The following is a 22,046-nucleotide window of genomic DNA, read 5'->3' on the forward strand; positions in this document are numbered from 1 at the left end:
AACACATTTGTAACGTGGCATCCACCCGACGATAGCAATTTAGAGCCACAGCCCATCATCTGTGAACGAAAGCTTACTAAAGATAATGTTGCTGCCCTAAATATGCCCAATCAACCCAGAGATGAAACCAAATTTAAGTTGGAGAAACCAAACACCTCTCTCAACCCGATCTGCTCACCATTCACGCCTCGCCCTAACATCCCATCCAGCATCTCACATCCAGTTGAGCCATTTGCCCAATACATGGCACGACGAGATCTAATCACTTCAGGCCTTTACCAGTTCGACGACAAACCAGAGAATTATAGAGCATGGTACTCTTCATTCACCAGTGCAACAGGTGAGGTCCAACTAAGTCCCATTCAAGAGCTAGATCTCATGACAAAGTGGTTAGGAAAAGAGTCAAGCGATCAGGTGAAACGCATACGCTCAGTACACGTCAACAACCCCACATTGGCGCTTCACAAGGCATGGGAGAGACTAAACGAATGTTATGCAGCACCCGAAATAATCGAAAAGTCACTCTTCCAACGACTGGACAGTTTTCCAAGAATAACTGTAAAAGATAACATCAAGCTGCGTGAATTAGGGGACCTGCTACAAGAGATTCAAAGCGCCAAAGAAGACGGATATCTCCCTGGCCTACAATATCTGGACACTTCTCGTGCAATTGGCCCAATCATAGAAAAACTCCCGTATGGACTTCAGGAGAGGTGGATGTCACATGGCTCTCAATACAAAGAGGAAAATCAAGGCTGTTTCCCACCTTTTGAGTATTTCTGCAAATTCATATGCAAAGAGGCAAAGAAACGCAATGATCCGAGTTTCCACCAACAAAACAGCCCGATACACTCAAAACCAGAAAAACCTTATGCAAAGAACTTTGACTCTAGGAAACCGATTACTGTACACAAAACCAATATCTTTCCGCCTATCAAGGACTTTAACAGGAACTGCCCACTGCATAATAAGCCACATCCACTCAAAAAATGCAGAACGTTTAGAAATAAACCACTCGACGAAAGGAAGGCCTTCCTCAAAGAGAAAGGAATATGCTTCAGATGCTGCTCTTCAGACAGTCATCTTGCAAAGGGCTGTAAATCTGCAGTAACTTGTTCTGAATGTAATAGCACGAGTCACGACACAGTCATGCACCGAGGTCCTCCACCACAGATCTACAAGGCTCCCTCACCAGCACTGGAGGATGGCGGGGAGGGAGAAAGCGGTCCAGACGCAGTCAATGTCACAACAACCTGCACGGATGTGTGCAGTCCAGGTCAGTGGGGTCGTTCATGTTCCAAGATATGTCTTGCATGGGTGTACCCAAAGGGTTACAAAGACAGAGCTATCAAAGCTTATGTAATATTAGATGATCAGAGCAATCGTTCCTTAGCCAGGCCTGAGTTCTTTGAACTTTTCAACATTAAAAATGAACCTCTCGCCTACAATCTCAGAACATGCTCTGGTGTGGTTGAAACCTGGGGTAAAATAGCTGAAGGATTTGAAATTGAGTCACTAGATAGATCAGTGGTTATTCCCCTACCCCCACTCATTGAGTGTCAAGACATTCCCAACAACAGGAGTGAAATCCCAACCCCTAGTGCGGTGCTACACCAGCCACACCTCCAATCCATAGCAAAGTACATCCCAGAACTAGATCCTAAAGCTGAAATACTCCTGTTACTAGGGCGAGATGTTCTACGGGTGCACAAGGTCAGGCAGAGAGTGAATGGCCCCCATAATGCGCCCTTCGCCCAGTGCTTAGACCTGGGGTGGGTTGTAGTTGGGGAGGTTTGTCTGGGTAATGTTCATAGGCCGACAGTCAGCACTCTCAAAACAGTTGTCCTGGAAAATGGTCGCCCTACAGTTTTCAAACCATGTGACAGCCTTCTGCGATTCAAGGAAACGCCACACACAATTAGGCCAAGTAAAGCACCCGAGCAAACTCTAGGACAAACGGTCTTTAACCAGACAGAAAATGACAATAAACCAGCTCCCTCAGTACAGGATGCTCTCTTTATCGAAATGATGGACAGTGCTATGTTCAGAGACGAGGACAACAGTTGGGTCGCCCCACTTCCGTTTAAAGAACCTCGCCAGCAACTGCCAAACAACAGAGAGCGGGCAATCACGAGATTCTTGTCCTTAAAACGCAACCTAAACAGGAAGCCCAAAATGCAGGAGCAATATGTGGCTTTCATGGGAGAGATTTTCTCTAATGGTCACGCTGAGGTGGCACCCCCACTAAAACAGGAAGAGGAGTGCTGGTACCTTCCAACCTTTGGAGTTTACCACCCAAGGAAACCCAATCAGATCAGGGTTGTTTTCGACTCCAGTGCCCAGTACTCTGGTGTCTCACTTAACAACGTCCTCCTTACTGGCCCTGATCTAAATAACACACTCCTTGGAGTTCTTCTCCGCTTCCAGACAGAAAGTGTTGCGATCATGGCAGATATAAAGCAAATGTTTCACTGCTTCGTGGTGCGTGAGGACCATCGTAACTTCCTCCGTTTTCTCTGGCACAGGGACAATGATATAAATAAGGAAGTTATCGACTATCGCATGAAAGTCCATGTATTTGGCAACTCACCGTCTCCTGCTGTTGCTGTTTACGGACTACGCAGGGCCATCAGAGCAGGTGCAAAGGACTATGGAGCAGATACTGTCAAGTTTGTGGAGAGGCACTTTTACGTTGACGATGGCTTGATCTCCGTTCCCTCTCCCGCCGAGGCTATAGACTTGCTTCAGAGAACACAAGCCTCACTCGCTGAATCCAACCTGCGCCTGCATAAGTTTGTTTCTAACTCACAGGCAGTCATGCAGGCCTTCTGCCCTGAAGATTGTGCACCAGTCATTAAAGACTTGGATTTAAGTGGTGAAGAAACACAATCCCAGCGAAGCCTTGGGCTCATTTGGGAAATAACAACAGACACATTCACTTACTCAGTAGCCGACACAGACAAACCATTTACTCGGCGTGGCATACTGTCAGCCGTCAATAGTGTCTTTGATCCCCTGGGCCTATTGGCACCTGTCACAATCCAAGGAAGAGCTCTGCTCAGAGAGCTCAGTTCAGAATGTTCAGATTGGGACACACCCCTTCCTGAGGACAAGCAAAGCAAGTGGGAAATGTGGAGAAATTCCCTTCAGGACCTAAAAGAACTACACGTCCCTAGAACCTACACATCTACCTCACTCAGTCAAGCAACGCACAAAGAACTGTGTTTATTCTCAGACGCGTCAACTATGGCCATAGGAGCCGTAGCCTATTTAAAGGCAGTCCAAAGAGATGGCGAAGTTGAGGTCGGATTCATAATGGGCAAGGCAAAGCTTGCTCCGTTGTCAAAACTGACTATACCAAGACTTGAACTGTGTGCAGCTGTCTTGGCGGTAGAAATGGCTGATCTCATTCAGGATGAGTTAGACTTGCACTTTGACGCAGTACACTTTTATACGGACAGTAAGGTTGTACTGGGCTACATCTGTAATGAGTCTAAGAGATTCTACCAGTATGTCCACAACAGGGCACAGCGCATTCGCCAGTCTTCAAAGCCAGAACAATGGCACTACGTGCGCACAGAGGAAAACCCAGCAGACCACGCATCGAGGTCATTGTCAGCAGCTCAGCTAAAAAAGTCCACCTGGTTTACCGGACCATCCTTCATCCACCATTCTCCTGCAGAGAAAACTCAAATGAGTGGAATGTTTGAGTTAATTGAACCTGAAAAGGACTCAGAAATTAGGCCACAAATCAGAACACATGCCACTCACCTCCAAGTACCCAGCAGTAAGCGTTTTGAGCGCTTTTCCACGTTTAAGTCCTTAGTCAGAGCAATAGCAAATCTTATCCACATCGCAAAATCTTTCAATAGGACCAATTCGAACAGTAAATGCAAAGGCTGGCACAAATGTCACCTGCCTCTTACTCCAGAGGAGCTATCTCAAGCAAAAACCATCATCCTCAAAGAGACACAAAAGGCCCACTTTGGAAAAGAACTTTCTGCCCTTAATGCTTGCAAGCCGATCTCAAAGCAGAGCCCTCTACAAAAGCTCAGCCCAATCCTACAGGATGGTCTCATTTCTGTTGGAGGCCGACTTAAACACTCAGAGATTGAGAACTTCGAAAAGAGCCCTGTAATTCTCCCCAAAGACAGTCACATTTCCCTTCTGCTCACTCGTCATCACCACGAGCGAACAGAGCATCAAGGCCGTCATCTGACGGAAGGAGCAATCAGGGCTGCTGGACTGTGGCTTTTAGGTGGCAAAAGACTGATCAACTCAGTAATCCACAAATGTTTAACCTGCCGCAAACTGCGTGGAAAACAAGAACAGCAACTTATGGCGGCCCTGCCACCTGAACGCCTAAAAACCTGTCCTCCTTTCACCTATGTTGGCCTTGACGTCTTCGGGCCCTGGAATATAACAACCAGGCGTACCAGAGGTGGAGTAGCTGAAAGCAAGTGGTGGGCCATTTTGTTTACTTGCATAAGTTCAAGAGCCGTCCATATTGAGGTAATCGAATCTCTAGATACGTCCAGCTGCATAAACGCCCTCCGCCGCTTCTTTGCTCTAAGAGGACCCGCCAAACAGTTGTTATCTGATCGTGGCACCAATTTTGTTGGAGCTTCAAAGGAACTAGGAATGGACAAATCAATGCAGAAGTACCTAACAGAGCAAGGTTGCAGCTGGGAGTTCAATCCGCCACATGCTTCCCACATGGGAGGCTCTTGGGAGCGCATGATCGGAGTCGCCCGCAGAATCCTGGATTCCATGCTATTGCAAAACAAGGTTCAACTGACTCACGAAGTGCTTTGCACTCTCATGGCCGAAATTACAGCCATCATAAATGCAAGGCCGCTTGTTCCTGTGTCCTCCGATCCAGAGAACCCCTTTATTCTATCCCCCTCAACGCTCCTTACACAAAGGTCTTGCCTTCTCCCCCCATCTGGAGAGTTCTTCAATAAAGACCTTTACACCAAACAATGGAGACAAGTCCAAGCTCTCTCCAACCAGTTCTGGATGCGCTGGAGGCGAGAGTATTTGCCCACATTACAACAAAGGCAGAAATGGACTGTATCACGCAGAAATCTCCAAGTTGGTGACCTAGTTCTGCTCAAGGACAAGCAGGTCGGACGTAACAGCTGGCCCATGGCAAGGATCACTGCCACATTCCCAAGCAAGGACAATCGAGTCAGAAAGATTGAGGTAAAGGCATGTGATCAAGGCTCTGTAAAGACATTTATGCGACCAGTTACTGAAGTTATTCTGCTCATGCCAAAGGACTGAATGTTTATTGTATTGTTTAGTATAGTGGCCTCACGAGGCCAGGCGGGGAGTGTGTTGCCCTTAAGGCATTTCTTTGAATAAATAAGTTCATATGTTAAATAAATAATTCTAAAAATATTTCTATTTTATTAAGAATGATTACGAGGTGTTTAGATTAACAGTTCATGCTTTATGTAAGTTTTTGTTAGGAAATGTTGTCGGTAAATTCTACTTCCGGTTCCGGCCGTGCACTTCCGGTCTGGCAGCGGACTAACAGTTTTACGTTTTTTATTGCCGTTAAACAAGAGAACATACCTGAAGTAATCTGATCGGATGCTTACCACACTGAATTATCAGGCAGGAACGCCGTAAGTTGCAATTATTTGACAGCTTATACTGATGACTTTGAATACTACTGCTTATTTTGCCGAAATGTTAATTTAGTGAGTTGATGTACTTTATTTGTGTAATCTTGTTGAGTCCAAGGTTATTTTCTGTCATTTCAGTTTTCACCACACATGTTATGAAGACAATTAAACAAGTTGCAACTAATCTCCAGGGTCTTCATTTCGTGGTTTACCTCGGTGTCACCAACACCCTTGTTGAAAACACTAGACACACCTTTGTTCCAGTGACCTCAATAGGCCACAGGAAACAATGGAGCGGAGTCCTAAGTTGGTTTCAACTGAAACCACTGATTAAATATGACCCACGCCCCCTTCACACCTGGGCACATGTGTTCAAGCACATGATCAATAGAGGGTCATAACCACCTCCAGGGGACTACGCCCACAGGGGTTTAAATACCTGGGTCTCTCCACCATTTGGTTGAGAACTGAAGAAGCCTTTCGGATGAGAGGTGAAACGTCTTCAAGAAACAAAAAGAAGTCCAGTCGCCTTTTTCAAGCTCCAGAGACTACTATGACCTGGATAACTGAGAATCTACACAGACGAGATTGAATGGCCCACAACAACAGGCCAGACACCCCATACTCCCGCAGGACCTCCCAAAGGATACCCCGGGGGGTTTCATTTCAAAGAGCAAAAATACTCAGTCAAATCCTCTGTGTGTGTGTGTGTGTGTGTGTGTGTGTGTGTGTGTGTGTGTGTGTGTGTGTGCACGCGCGGGTGCGTGCATGTGTGTGTGTCAGAGAGAGAGAGATCTGTAACATCACCTCCATATTAAGTGAGGTTGCACTTCATGACTCTGCCAGTTCCCCATAGCTTATTGTGTCACTGACAATTATATCACACACTCTGATGTTTATATACATTAAAACGTATAAATCAAACATCGTACACACACACACACACACACACACACACACACACACACACACACACACACACACACACAGTTTTGAGGTCCTCCTTTAACTGTATAGAAACATATAGATTGGGGTGGAGCAGCTCACCTACTAGTCAGAAGGTTGGTGGTTGGATTCCTGGCTGGTCCAGTCTGGACACTAAAGCATCCTTGGGCAGGATACTGAACTCCAAGCTGCTCTCTGATGTGTTAATCAGAGTGTGAATGTTAGATTCACATATTTGGACCGTGTACACACTTCCAGTTTATCAAAACTTACCTGAAATCCAAGAGGGCAGCATTTTAAAGTTATAGCATTGTTTTCATTTTCTCCCTCTCTGTGCTCAGAGGTGGTGAAACAGGTCATTTACCAGATAGAAGAGCAGCACTGGTTATTTCTAAATCTAGCTAGCTAGTGTGTGTTTGCGTGTGTATGTGTGCATGTGCATGTGTCAGAGAGAGAGAGATCTGTAACATCACCTCCATATTAAGTGAGGTTGCACATCATGACTCTGCCAGTTCCCCATAGCTTAATGTGTCACTGACAATTATATCACAAACTTTGATGCTCACATTCATTAAAACTTATAAATCAAACATTGTATACACACAGTTTTGAGGTCCACTTTTAACTGTATAGAAACATATAGATTGGGGTGGAGCAGCTCACCTACTAGTCAGAAGGTTGGTGGTTGGATTCCTGGCTGGTCCAGTCTGGACACTAAAGCATCCTTGGGCAGGATACTGAACTCCAAGCTGCTCTCTGCTGTGTTAATCAGAGTGTGAATGTTAGACAGAAAAGCACTCGCACATAGAAAAAACTGCTTGTGTGAATGAAATATGTTGTATAAAGTGCTTTAAGTGCTCTAGTAGAAACGTATTATATAAGAACCAGTTCATTTACCAGATACTTCTTAATGCTGAGTATGCAAACAGAAAAAACATGTTTCATAAATGAACAAAGTCCTGCTGAGGTGGGATAAAAATTTGGTTGTACAGATGCAGCTTCACCACTCTGCTCAGTGACTGTGAAACAGGCCATTTACCAGACAGAAGAGCAGCACTGGTCATTTTACTACCTTCTAAATCTATCTAGTGTGTGTGTGTGTGTGTGTGTGTGTGTGTGTGTGTGTGTGTGCGCGCGCAGTGCTGTGCAGATTCAGGAAATCATCATTTCCTAACACGTTTCTTCTTCACGTGTTCAGTTCTGAATCAGGGTTTCATGTTTCAGTATCATTAATGTCAAACTGTGGGACATACCTGTCAAGTCTCCCGTATTTTCAGTTTTCAATTTTCAGTTTTTTTTAAAGCATTCCTGTGCCGCTCCAAACTGAATTGTCGCTATCACTAGGTTAGCGCCGACAGCCAGAACAACGCCATAAAAACAACTGGACCTCAGTTGGGCTCAGTGTTGCCAACTTAGCGTTTTGTTTGTTTGTTTGTTTGTTTTGCCCCATAAAGCGATATAGCGACAGCGAAATCCTCCGCTGTCACCATGTTTTGTGTACATAAAGCCTTCTTACTGTTTTGTACGCTTTGGCATCGCCCAGACCCCACTTTGCCTCCACCCTCCAACCCCCCAACCTCACTTAAACACCGAGCCTGCCCATCCGCTGCCTCCGCTCCCATCCCCCCCTGCCAGCACTCCTAGGTTTGCCCCATATGGGATAAGCAAGGGCAAACATTACGGGGCCCATGCATGGTCATGAGGTCCATGCATGGTCCATGCATGCATAGCCCATGCATGCATGGACCCTGCATGGACCCTGCATCGGCCTCATGTAAGTCAACCGTCTGGGTCCCAATGAACACATATTCAGGGCCGGTTAAAATCTATCTGGGCAAACCCATGTAGGGCCACCATGGAAACCGTGGACAAAACCTTATGGGGCCCATAATGTTTGCCCTTGCTTATACCATATGGGGCCCACCTAGGAGTGCTGGCAGGGGCCCGGTCCTCACTTCCGCCTTTATCAACCTTTGAGACAGTTGACAATGAGTTTTCTTACACAAGTTGGCAACAGTGGCCCAGATAAAGGAGGAGGGTTGAATGTAGCTGTAGTGTGGTGTTTTCATATTCTAACATTAAACAATACGGGACAAAATTGATCTATGTAATGTGGGTCTAGGCAAAGCATTAAAGTCATTAAGTTATGTCATAAAGTTTATTTGTAGTTATAAACATACTTATGGCGGGGTATTTTTTTCTTCAATTTTGTCTCTCCAAAGATGTTTTTCCTCTCTTCTGCAGCCTCGATTGCAACTACAGTACATCCAAATTAGGCGATGACGTCATATAGCGACCTCTATTTTCAGCAGCGGAAAATTTCCGGTATTTTTAAATACAAAACTTGAGAGGTATGCTGTGGGACTCTGAGTCCAAGCACACTAATCAATAAATAATTAATGCAATTACTCAAATGAACATCTGAACAAATGTAACATCCACAGCAGTGAGTGAACAACGCTGAGTGTTACCTGTGCAGCAGACCCGGGAACGGGGCCATCGTCGGTGTTTCCACGGGGTGCGCTGGGTACACCCAAAAGACATCTCCGGCGGCGGTGAGCCTAGCATCTGCTGACTCAGGGGGAAGGAAATACCAATGTGTGGCTGGATTGAACATGGAGCTTGGAGTTTAACAGTGAGCGTTGATGGGAGAAAATATCCAAACCTGAGGGTCGTTTAGACCTGCCGTCAATGCAAGCTGCGATAACCGCAGCCAACCCTTTTCTCTTTCTCTCCTCCCTTCCTCTCGCTCTCTCTCTCTCTCCTCCCTCCTTCTCTCTCCCTCTCTGTCTCAGTGTGTCTGAATCAGGAGAGATTACTTTTGAAGTTTAAAGCTGACTCTGTGTCACCTTCTGTGTTTAAAATATGATTGTTTTGTAAGTATGTGTGCTGTGCTGTATTGGAGTTTTCGAGGGTGCAACCGCAGCCTTAACAGGCCTTCAAAACTCGAGTTCAGGCTGATTTTTTTCTTTTTTGTATATGTATTGTAGAGTTTCTACACCTTCTTTTCTTGTTTTTTGAAAAAGTGAAAGCCTGATATGGTGACAGCCCTAAATCACACACACACTCAGCCTGTAAGTGTCCCGACCTGAACTGTTGTTTCAGTCCTTCCCTGAATATAAACAGTGTTCAGATAGCAGCAAATCACACTGAATCTCACACAGGTAAATATGCAAATCTTTAGTAATCAGTAAAAGATGAAAAGGTGAACAAGAAATCATGTGATTTCTTTTAAGTCCCTGAGAAAATGATAGTGAAACTAACTTAAATGTGGAACTCCCCAAACTCTCCTCAGGCATACTGTGGGTTTGACTTCTTGATAAAGCCTCTGCTGTCAGCTGAACCCTGACTTTGGAAAAACCCTTCTAAGTTATTATTAACCCCTCTCCTCATCTACCTTTGCAGATCCTGAAGCAGCACTTGAGCCTCACACACCATCCAGGCAAACACAATGTGTAGGTACAGCCTGTCTGTTCGCTCACCTGCGGGGGAGATCGGGATTATCAAATTAAACCACTCCAAAAAGCAGCAGAGGACCGTCAGTGACCTGAAGAAGAAAACGCTGCGGCTGTTTCCCAAGAACGGTAAGCCTAAAAACTCAGAACACAAAGAGAAACTACAGCTCGACTGACAACGTAGAAATCTGATAAAAAAGCAAAACAATTACAACAGATCCTGTTAGAAGCCTACATTCACATGTCCTGATATAGATCTTTCATCTTTAAAATTCTATTTAAAAACTATATCAAATGTTTAGTTTGTCTTTCATTAGTTTCAGTTTGTTTCATTGTTCTTTGTTCTAAGTTCAATAACGCAACACAAACACTTTAAACACACATTCAAGTTCACATCTCAGCGTGAACAAACATGTGTGCCAGACTGTGTTGACAATTATGACCACAATGACAAACACATTTCCTGTTTACTTTCATTTTAGTGACTTGCACAACTTGTGTGTGCACACTTTTGTTTAGTTGGTTTTTGTTTTGTTCATAAAGTCTAGTTGTTTGTTGTTAGTTGTTTTTCTTTTCGAGTGAAGCAGTGGCCAAAGTTGTGTGAGTGCAACTTAACAACAACTACAACTTTTAATGGTGTTCAGGAAACGTGCTATAATTATGTGTATATTTAGTAAGAGTCCTCTCTCTCCTGTGTTGTGTGTGCAGGATATCTTACAGCTGACATCCGGCTGATTGTTGAAGGAAAGCCGCTGGACGATGACTCTGCATCGCTGTCCGAATATGGAATCAAACCCTCGTCTGTTGTGCAGATGGTGAGGAAGGTCCACGGAGGCTGATGGAGACCATCATCGATGCAGCTGACTGCACCCAGAGACTCACACTGAAAATATGAAACATCTGAAGGACTAAAAGTATTTCCTTCCTGATTGAACTGTGTCATCTTTGGGCTCTGGTTCTCCTTCACACTTCTGGATCTTCCTTTACCTCTTCAGACTCTCACCTCACCTGTACCCGTGTAACGCATATACTGAGTAGTTCAGCAATGATTAATTATTATAAGCTGTGAATAATGAATATTTAGAGTTTGATATAATTTGTGTTTGTTTAGTTTGTCAGTTTGTTTCACTGATAATTTGTGTAACTTGATGTCATTCACAATACCAACAAACATAACAACAACTTATACAAAGCAGCCTCCAGGAGATAAATGTTCCCAAATAATTTGTTAATATTTAGTTGTCATATTTTCTATCATATTCAGATAAATGTTGAACTTTCATCGTGTCTAAAAATAAAAGCAAATATAATTGAAGTTGAGCAATATGTTTATTCTCAGACACAGTTCAAAAGAATCTGTATTTATAATAATAATAGTAATGCGTTGGACTTATGTAGCACTTTTCAAGGTACTCAAAGATGCTTTACAATTTCATGTACTATTCATTCACACCTCAATCATACTTGGTGGTGGTACGTTACTAATGTAGCTACAGCTGCCCTGGGGCAGCCTGACAGAAGCGTGGCTGCCAAGTCACGCCTACGACTACCAAACACCAACCACATTCACACTTAGGCAATGTGAGTTAAGTGTCTTGCCCAGGGACACAATGACAGCATGCGCTCAGATGGGGACTCGAACCAGCAACCCTCCAGTTGCGCCACTACCCACTGCCACCCATATTTATAAGATATTAGGCTAGCAACCATTTACTCTATTAAACTGTTTTGTTTTGTTTTGTTTTGTTTTGTTTTGTTCATGGTGGATTATGGAAACTGTTGCCTCACAACAAGAAAGTCCTGGGTTTGAATCTGCCTTGTCCGGGGTCTGTGTGGTGTTTGCATGTTCTCCCTGTGTCTGCTTGTTTTTTTTCAGGGTAGCCTGGTGTCGTTCCACCAAAGACGTTCAGTTAGTGGTGGGGTTATGTTGATTGGTGATTCTAAATCATCCATAAGTGTGAATGTGACTGTGAATGGTTGTCTGTCTCTCTGTGTTGGCCCTGCAATAAGTTGGCGATCTGTCCAGGGTGTATCCTGCCTCTCGGCCTATAACAGCTGGGATAGGCTCCAGACTATTGCACATTTTTGACAATGGCACATCAATATGTGCCATTACAAGAAGGTTTGCTGTGTCTCCCAGCACAGTCTCAGTCTGGAAGAAAGTCCACGACAGGCAGTTTCTCTAGGATGTAGAAGGTCCTTATCACATCAGCAGGACTGGTATCTACTCCTTCGTGCAAGGAGGAACAGCATGAACACTGCCAGAGCTACAAAATTATCTCTAGGTGTGAACATCTCTGACCAAACAATCAAAAACAGACTTCATGAGAGTGGCCTGAGGGCCCAACGTCCTCTAATGAGCCCTGTGCTCACAGCACCGTGGAGCCTGATTGGCATTTGTCAACAAATAACAGAACTGTTGCCCTGTGCTTTTCACAGATGAGAGCAGGTTAACCCTGAGCACATGTGACAGATGTGAAAGGATTCAAAGAAGCCGTGAAGAACGTAATGCTGCCTGTAACATTGTGTTCAGCATGACCGCTTTGGTGGTGGGTCAGTGATGGTCTGCGAAGGCATATCCATGGAGGGATGCACAGACTTCTATGGGCAACAACTGCCATCAGGCATTGGGATAACATGCTTGGACCCATTGTCAGACATGAATTCAGCCCTCTGTAGGTTGATCATTTTCATTTCCATGAAACAACTTTCCCATTTCATTCCCAACATATTACCCAGTCCATCAGTACAAATATCAGCAATATTTTTTCCCACTGAGATCTGATGTGTTTTCAGTGTTCCTTTCATTTTTTTTTAACAGTGTATGCTGTAGACAACAGCAAACAGAGCATTTTCCCCTTTGTTTTTCACTGCTTGTATTCTATATAGCAGGTGTTCGAGCTGAGTGCAATCAGAATTTGAACTGAAGTTGAAAAAAATGATTGTTTCCTTTCACTAACATGACAGGCGGAGATTCAGTCATTCCATAAAAACAGCTGGTCGGAGAGCTAATTTTGCTTTTATACTCCGAGGAAACGTCAGAGCCCGGACTTTTTCCAGTTTTACTTGATTGAAGAAGAATCAGTACTTCAAATTCTACCACAGTATTTTTCAACACTTCTATTTAAGTGGGCAGTGTGTGTACTTTTGCCATTTCTGGGGCTATAGAATAATTCTGTGTTTTAAGAATTTTTTTGCTAAATGGTGAAACATTTAGAGGACAAGGTGCCACACACATGATCATTTTAGGCAACTCGTGACCTAAAGTATGAGATATCAGACTTTGTTTTTGTTTTGTACCAGTATCTTTAAAAACGTTGTTCACTGCAACACCAATATGTTCAGTGTATGACTGCTTAAAAGTGCAACAAGTCCAGTCATGAAATGTCCTTACTGCTAAATGTTCCACAGTCAACTGTTAGTGGTATTATAACAAAGTGGAAGTGAAAATCCAGAAAAATCCAGATCAGGATTCAGAAAAGGATAGGCGGAAGAACATGGATTAATGAATGGATTCAGATTCAGATTTGGATCAAGCTGACATTCACACAAAAATCTTTGTAAATGATTTACTTTACAAGCCTCTACATCATTGTGATGATTCAGAAGAGCAGTGCTGCATTAACAGAAATCAGCAGTAATAGTGTGGGACAGAGAGCTCTTCAGTATTTCCTTTTACTCCTTTCAACACCAGAGCTGAGCTGAGTTTAACCAGGTTACTGCTCCCATGCTGCTGTTCAGCTCTTCTGCACTAAATGAATCTAAAAGGGAATCTGAGACTGCAGCTTTGAAGTGTTTATGAGCTGTTACTCTGTTGTTGGTATGTGCTTACCAAACTTAGTGAAACAAAAGTTACTGTTTGCCAAGAACATCAACAAATAAGCAACAGTGACCTGAAGTCTGGAGCTGTAATGCTTTTTTTTTTTGTCTTTAGAGTTATGTTGAAAATCATTAAAATGATCAATCCTGTTTTTCTCCAGTCAGCATCATAAGCTGTGATGTGTAGTGAACTCAAGTAAAATCCTGAGAATGTTTACATGAAAGTGAATCTAATACATCAGTTACACTAAAGTTAATCCTTTCTTTTGAATAATTAAATAATAAAGACAGTACAGAAGATGACACACTTTATTTAACTTGGACAGCAAACCTGATTCTTAATCACCAAAACTACACTGAAGCTCAGCCAGCACCTCATCCCAAGATAATACACGCAGCACATTTAAATAAGTGTTTGTTTGTAAATTTAAATTAAAATAAAATAAAATACACCCTGTATTAAATGGTGTGCTTCTTTAGCTGTTAAATGCCAAAGTATGCTCACTAATTAGTCACTGATGTGTTTAATGTAATTCAGATGTCAACTGATGCAGTCGGCATGTTGACAGTGAATCAGAAGCAGAACATTACATACAGGTCGTTGTGACAGTGAGAGGAAACTTGATATTAAACAAATTAGGAGAAGCTGCAGATTCCTGTGACCACTGTAGGCTCATCATTGAGTGTTTGATTTCACATTAACTGATTGCTATCAAATTGCCATTTAAATAAATTTTTACTGCTAAGTGCAGGTTCTGAGTGTATCACTTTGCAGAAACGGAAAGCATCTCTCTCTGTATTTCCAAAAATAGAAAAAAAAAATGAAATTAAATCAAAGTGCTTTTCAGATTGTGGTGACTTTACAGATTTTGTTCTTGGGGATGGAAGTATTTTGCTCTGGGGTTGTTTTGCAGCCATTAAAGGTGAAAACTGAGAAAACGCTGACTTTAATAACCAAAGCGACACCAAACTTCACAGTGAACTGCTCAAAAATGACAAACTAGCATTGCTTTCATAGTGAAGCCACATAATCTCGAGACTTATTTCACATCTGTGGGTTTCAGTCTTCTGATTTTGCCATTGTCTAATTAAGACTTGTTACTCTTGCTTGGGTTTCCCCCTCACAGCACCTCAGGCCTCGCTACCTTTAGTTATTTTTCCATGTTTGCTGGCACAGGTGTGGGATCTCTTCTGCTGGCTTATGTTGGACCAGGCTGTGTCAGACTGCACCACAGCAGCACCATCTCCCTCACCCTCCCTTCACTCTGCTGTCTGCAGATTTCCACTATCTTCCTTTCCCTCTCCTTCACTTGTCCTTTCAGTTTTCACCACTCAGTTTGTTTGGATCTCACCTGTTATCCCAGGCAGGTTTAGAGAAGTTTGGGGAATGAGCAGTAAACAACTGCAGAGCAGGGAATGCCCCCAATATTTTATCTGTTTATTTTACTTTACTTTCGATTTCTCTCCAGCAGTTATGAGAAGTCATATGACTACAAATTAGCATCCAAGATTATTTTATATACTTTTGCTTTATATAATCAGTGTTTCCTGCTGCTGAGCGTCCAGGTTTATTTCTTTATTTAATGATTCATGGGTTTTATCACACTACATTTTAAACCTTGCACCATGTTGTCAAAGTTGAGGAAAGCACGTGATCTACTGACTCTGGGCATTATGACCTGGAATTATAATCTTATTTAGGGAGTTTTGGAGGGTCATATTAACTAACTGGATATTAAAATGATTTAATATTAATATGTTTTTATAAGTGCACACATTCACAGTTATCATTTGGCACAACAAACAGGAAATAAAGCGGCAAAAAGCCAAACCAGGCATTGTTCTGGTTACATACCAAACGCTAATGTAGGTGTGTTGGTACTTTCCAGTTTTGACAGCAATGACAGCATAAAGACATTAAATTCTACACTTCCAGGCATTATGATGAGCATATTCTTTATATGTTTAAACTTTATTTGAGCTTCTTGGTTTACAGATTGTCTTGGGTGACATATTTAAATCTTCCTGTGTATTTTCTGCAGTGGCTTTTGTGCTGCAACCACAACAACACACGACATGTTTTTCTTGAAACTTCACTTGCATTTAGGGGAAAAGGAGGAGCTCTGGGGAATTTCAGCCATAACACATTCATGCTGGGAATACAAGCGTATAAGTTAACAATAATTTTAAATATCTGAAACACAGTAAAATGTGCTATCCAATGGAATCAAACTGAAACAATCACTTTAACAAACACAGGGTGAACACTGGTTTTCATGTGTTGCCCAACAAACCAGCAGAGCCTTATCTGACTGATACAGTGTGTGTAACATATAGATATCAATGGCAGGTTAATATAAAATAAATGAGCTGAAGGACAATATGAAAGAACGTATACATATAGTATATGTATGTTTAACTTTATTTCAAACTTATGAATAAAATGTTTCAGACTTCTTTAAGATTCAGGCTAAAGTTGTAAAAATCACATTTGGCAGCAAAGGTTTCACCAACAAAACCCTGTAATTATTATTTATGCCAAATCTAAGCTCATAGGTAAACCAGAGGAAAACATTAAACATAATATGGTGAATTATGTTACATCCAAAGAAAACAAAGCTCCAACAGTCTTGTGGTACAAAGGTCTGTCTGGGGGTCACAACACGGGGGGACATTGAGCGTAGATCTTAAGGTACACAAAACAGAACTTCACCTTATATCTGGCTTGCTGGTACAGTGGTTCGAGCACTGTTGCCTCACAGCAAGAAAAGTCCTGGGTTTGAATCCAGCAGCTGCCCAGGGTCTTCCTCTGAGAGGTCTCAGTGGACACCCCAGCATGTGACTCTAAATCGGCTGCACGTGTGAGCATTTGTCTCTCTGTGAACGCCCTGTGATGGCCTGCCAGCATGTCCAGAATCTACTCCACTTCTCACCCTATGACAGCTGGGGTGGACATAACTGTGTTTGTCTTTTTCTTTTTTTAATTGAGTGAAGTTAACCCTTATTTCCCTACCTGGGCATTATTATTATTAGAAGTAGTAGTATTATTATTATACCACAACAACGTCTAAATATTTGAGCCTTTCTATCTTTTATATCTTTATTTCCTGAGAAATTAATTGCATCTCGAACAACACTCCACAAAAAATAAAATAAAACTCCCCCAAATTATTTAACTTAGCATTTTAAAACCGTGCCAGTAATACTCACAGTGGTTTGGTCTCATAAACAAACAGATGACATATTTAAAAGATTACTTCCTTGTTAAACCGAAACAATGAACGGAGAAGGCGGAGATGAAAGAGGCTATAAAGGCCGTCACCCGGCGTAACCTTCACACAGAGCAGCTGAGAGGAGCTCGCAGTTTCGCCTCGTACTCAAAGACGTGAGCAGGATGTGCAGATATGACGTCGACGTTGTCTCGCCTGCAGGCGAGGTGAAAACTATCAACATGTACTCCAAACATCAGCCCGTGCAGCAAGCGACTGTGGGGCAGCTGAAGAAGAAAGCGCTGAAGGCGTTTGACTCAGGTAAATCTGAAAATAGGATCAAAAAGGAGAAACAATCTGACATTCCTTTAAAACCCTACACTTAAATATCTGAAAATACGATATTTAAAATCATATTGAAAATGTAACGAAGAAAAGTCAGTTCCTGTTTGTCACCAGCAACTTCTGAGAATCTGTAGGCTGTTTCTTTAAATATTATAGCTATAATGTAGCATAGACATGTGTAATATTGATAAAATTGCTACTAACTGAACCAGTTCTGTCATAGGCTGTTTTTAATGTACTACTATGTCCTGTCTGCATTAAAGCCCGGGCTTTAAAGCGGGCGTTTAAATATTTATTTAGTCCAAGGGTCGCAGAGTAACTTCTGTTTCTATTTCGTCTGTGTGTGTGTGTGTGTGTGTGTGTGTGTGTGTGTGTGTGTGTGTGTGTGTGTGTGTGTGTGTGTAGGAGTATTGGGTGATGTCCGGCTGATCGTTAAAGGAAAGCCACTGGAGGATGATTCTGCATCACTGTCCGATGCTGAAATCAAGCCCAAAACTGTTGTGCAGATGGTGACCAAAGTTAACGGAGGCTGACTGAGACCATCGCCAGCTCAAAACAATTCAGAGGGATTGAAGCATAATGCAGACAAAGGACAAAATGCACGTTTTTAATGGTTCGAAGCTCATCTCTGGATTTGCTTCCCCTCTGTGATTTCTTTACACTTTAATGCTCTGATCACACCTGTGCTGGTGTAAATAATGATTGATTTGGGGTTTAAACTGTGTGGGATACCAAGAAGTGAGAACAAATATAAAAGTACAAACATAAGTGAAAGTAAATATTCCAAAGAAATTATATTGAAATGTTGAGGAATTTTGTGGCTTTCTTCTGTTTGTTTTTTTTTGAAACAACAGTTGGAGCTCCTGTGCTCACAGACAGAGCTGCTTACCTGAGATGACTACATTAGGACGAGACAGATCCAAGAGAAGGAGAGAGCAGTTACAGGACTGATTCCTCAGCTTCTGGCTCACAGAGCTAATGTCTTTATTTGAAACTCTGGCTTCATTTAAAATGAGCATCCACAGTCAAGAGTGTAAGAAAAATCTTTAGCCTTTGCACTCATGTTTAGACTGCATTTATACCATTTGAGTTGAGTACAATATCATGTAGTGTAATGTGTCAAAATTATTGTTTCTGGTTTGTTTGTTTTCTTTTTTTTTTACTTACAAATTAGTGAGTTGTGTAACATCATGTTATTAATATTACAGGATACCAAGAAATGAGTAAACTGTAAATGAACACAAAAATGTTAAATTATTTTAATATTTTGCAGCTTGTGCCCATACCATACCTTTTTGTGATGTAAATAAATGCAAACTACCATTTTTCTTCTCATGCACCAATCACTGCATGATCCTCTCTCCTCTTTTTAAACCTGTTTGTTCAGATCTGATTTGCATCCTTTTAAGTTTGATAAAAGAGAAGACGTTTACACATATACACTCAAAGGCCATCATGTAATTTGGATTTTGGGGGGGGGGGGCTCCATCCACTTTTTTCCCCCACTTATCCCATCTTTTGTGGAATTTTCACCATTATCCAATTCATGCTGGGAATTATATGCAAATAAATTTAAAGTTTTTAAATAATTTAAACAGAATAAAATATACTGCTCACTAAATCCCTTTCGGGGCTCCATCAGGAAAGGTATGAGGTGTAAAACTGCCAAATCAACACATGCAGAGCTACCTACGGTGATGGTTCCTTCTCACAAGAGAGAGGCTGAAAATAACTTTAAAATATTCTCACCGGAATCAAACTGACACAAACTTACTAGTTTAGCTGATAATAGAGTGTTTCTAAATAAAATTCACTACACTGGTATTGGTATCACTATAATTTTTTTGGGGGGGGGGGGGCTTAAAGGATTATGAAGGAAAACCTTTGGCCTGAATGTTTTTATATTCTGTGTGGGCTCTGAGCAGCAACACGACAGGAAGAAACAAAAATCCAGAGGCTTATTATGTGGCCGTGCTGGCTTTTCCTCTCCAGTGATAAATTTTTATTTTAAATTTACAAACACTTATTTAAATGCACTGCATGTTTTTTTGCCTTAAATTTTGATGAAACAGAATTTTTTACTAAGAGAAATCTCTAAACCAGAAAAAAGAGGTGACAGAATGAGCTGGGTGACAAACCAACAGGCTATTATTAAAGAAGCAGCAGAGAGTGTTGGCTTAATATGAAACTACTTAATGCTGTTACACGTCATTTCAAATTTATTAATGAATTAAATATTCAGATTTATCTTCATTATGATTTAGGTATAATAAAGATTTGTTAGCAAATGAATCACCAACAAAACACCATGATGTTTATTTATGATGTGATACCATCTGAGCAGAATTATAAAACACAGCATGGTGTATTATTACAGGTAAGGCGCTCTTACGTCAAAAGAAAGGGAAGCTTGACAGCTTTGTGTTGTTCCCATTTCTTCTGCCACACAGGTATAGATTTCTGTCTGGGGGCCACACCACTGGGGCATGGCGCATAAGGGCCACTTGTTTTCAAACAGTCAGTAAAGATCTTCAGGCACACAAAACAAAACTTCCTCACAATCTACAGAAAACACAATGATGAGAGATCAGGAATTATTTTCTTAATTTATTCACACAAAAAATATTAACTTCTGTAATTACAAGGCCAATCCCAAATCCGACTTTTAACACCTGATACTCTGTTATTTATTGATTTAAATGAAGACAGCCCAACTTGAGACGGGTTGGAGTCACAGCATGACCGCAGGACATCAGAGCTCTTGGAGATTTGAAGCCTACACACAAAACTGCCAATAAACACACACACAGACACGCAAAACAACAACAAACAAATCAGAGTTCACTTTCGGTTTTACTCCAAAGAGCAAAAATGTTCAGTCAAATCCTGGAGGTGGAATAGTGTGAGTGTGAGTGTGTGTGTGTGTGTGTGTGTGTGTGTGTGTGAGAGAAGAGATTCATTTTAAAGTTTAAAGCTCTCTCTGTTTCACCTTTTGTATTTAAAATCAGATTGGCTGGTTTTCATTGCAGACCAACTGTGAACAAACTTCACCTCTGATCTCAAGGATAAACATAATGTTAATAAATTAAATTTAAAAAAGCTTAATGTAATGTTGGTACCTGTTTTGTGTTTATTTCTTTTAATTTTGATGATTATAACTGACAACTAATGAAAACCCCAAATTCAGTATCTCAGAAAATTTGAATATTATTTAAGTTAAGACCAATACAAAAAAAGGATTTTTAGAAATGTTGGCCAACTGAAAAGTATGAACATGAAAAGTATGAGCATGTACAGCACTCAGTACTTAGTTGGGGTTCCTCTTGCCTGGATTACTGCAGAAATGTGGCGTGGCATGGAGTCGATCAGTCTGTGGCACTGCTCAGGTGCTATGAGAGCCCAGGTTGCTCTGATAGAACGGAGTTCCAGTGCTGGTGCAAGTATTTTAACAGTTCAGCGGTTTTTCCACCGCGAACACACTCGTTGCTCGGCCGAAAAACACGTTCAGCTTGGGCCCTGCAAGCTAGCTGGTCTGGAACCAAGAACGCGTGACGAAACCGGCAGAAGGGCGTGACTCTGCCACCATATTACATGTGTATTACAAGAGAAAAGCAAAGCAATTTTCACGGCTGTGAATTAGGTTGGGTCTTAAGGCTGAACTTGCTGCTTTGTATCAGTTCATATCACAGATAAAAAGACACAAAGTGCGTACTTATCGTCTTGCTCTAATCGCTGTCTGTGTTTACCTCTGTGCTGCACACAGATGCTGCAATAGTTTGGTTTGGACTGTAAAATGTGTTCGCAGCACAAGAAAGTGGAGCGTGTTCTCCCACTTTTGCGCTCTTTGGCCTCCGTGTCCAGACGAGGACCTGCCCACACTCATACATAAAGGAGCAGTTCACAGAAACGCGGTGAAACGCAAGCCCGTTCTTAAGGTTTTCACCAGCACCAGCACTGGCACGAGCACCAGCAATTTGGCGGTGGAAAAGTAGCAACAGTGGCCTTCTGCTCTTCTGAATTGTTGGGTCTGGCATATCACATCTTCCTCTTTACAATACTGCATAGATTTTCTATGAGGTTAAGGTCAGGCGAGTTTGCTGGCCAATTAAGAATGGGGACACCATGGTCCTTAAAGCAGGTACTGGTAGCTTTGGCACTGTGTGCAGGTGCCAAGTCCTCTTGGAAAATGAAATCTGCATCTCCATAAAGTTGGTCAGCAGCAGGAAGCATGAAGTGCTCTAAAACTTCCTGGTAGACGGCTGCGTTGACCTTGGACCTCAGAAAACACAGTGGACCAACACCAGCAGATGACATGGCACCCCAAACCATCACTGACTGTGGAAACTTTACACTGGTCCTCAAGCAGCGTGGACTCTGTGCCTCTCCTCTCTTCCTCCAGACTCTGGGACCTTGATTTCCAAAGGAAATGCAAAATTGACTTTGATCAGGGAGAACATAACTTTGGAGCACTCAGCAGCAGTCCAGTCCTTTTTGTCTTTAGCCCAGGCGAGACACTTCTGTCACTGTCTTTTGTTCAAGAGTGGCTCAACACAAGGTCTGCGACAGCTGAAACCCATGTCTGCATACGTCTGTGCGTGGTGGTTCTTGAAGCACTAACTCCAGCTGCAGTCCACTCTATA

Source organism: Archocentrus centrarchus, chromosome 18 (genome assembly GCF_007364275.1).
Source record: "Archocentrus centrarchus isolate MPI-CPG fArcCen1 chromosome 18, fArcCen1, whole genome shotgun sequence".
Lineage (NCBI taxonomy): Eukaryota > Metazoa > Chordata > Actinopteri > Cichliformes > Cichlidae > Archocentrus > Archocentrus centrarchus.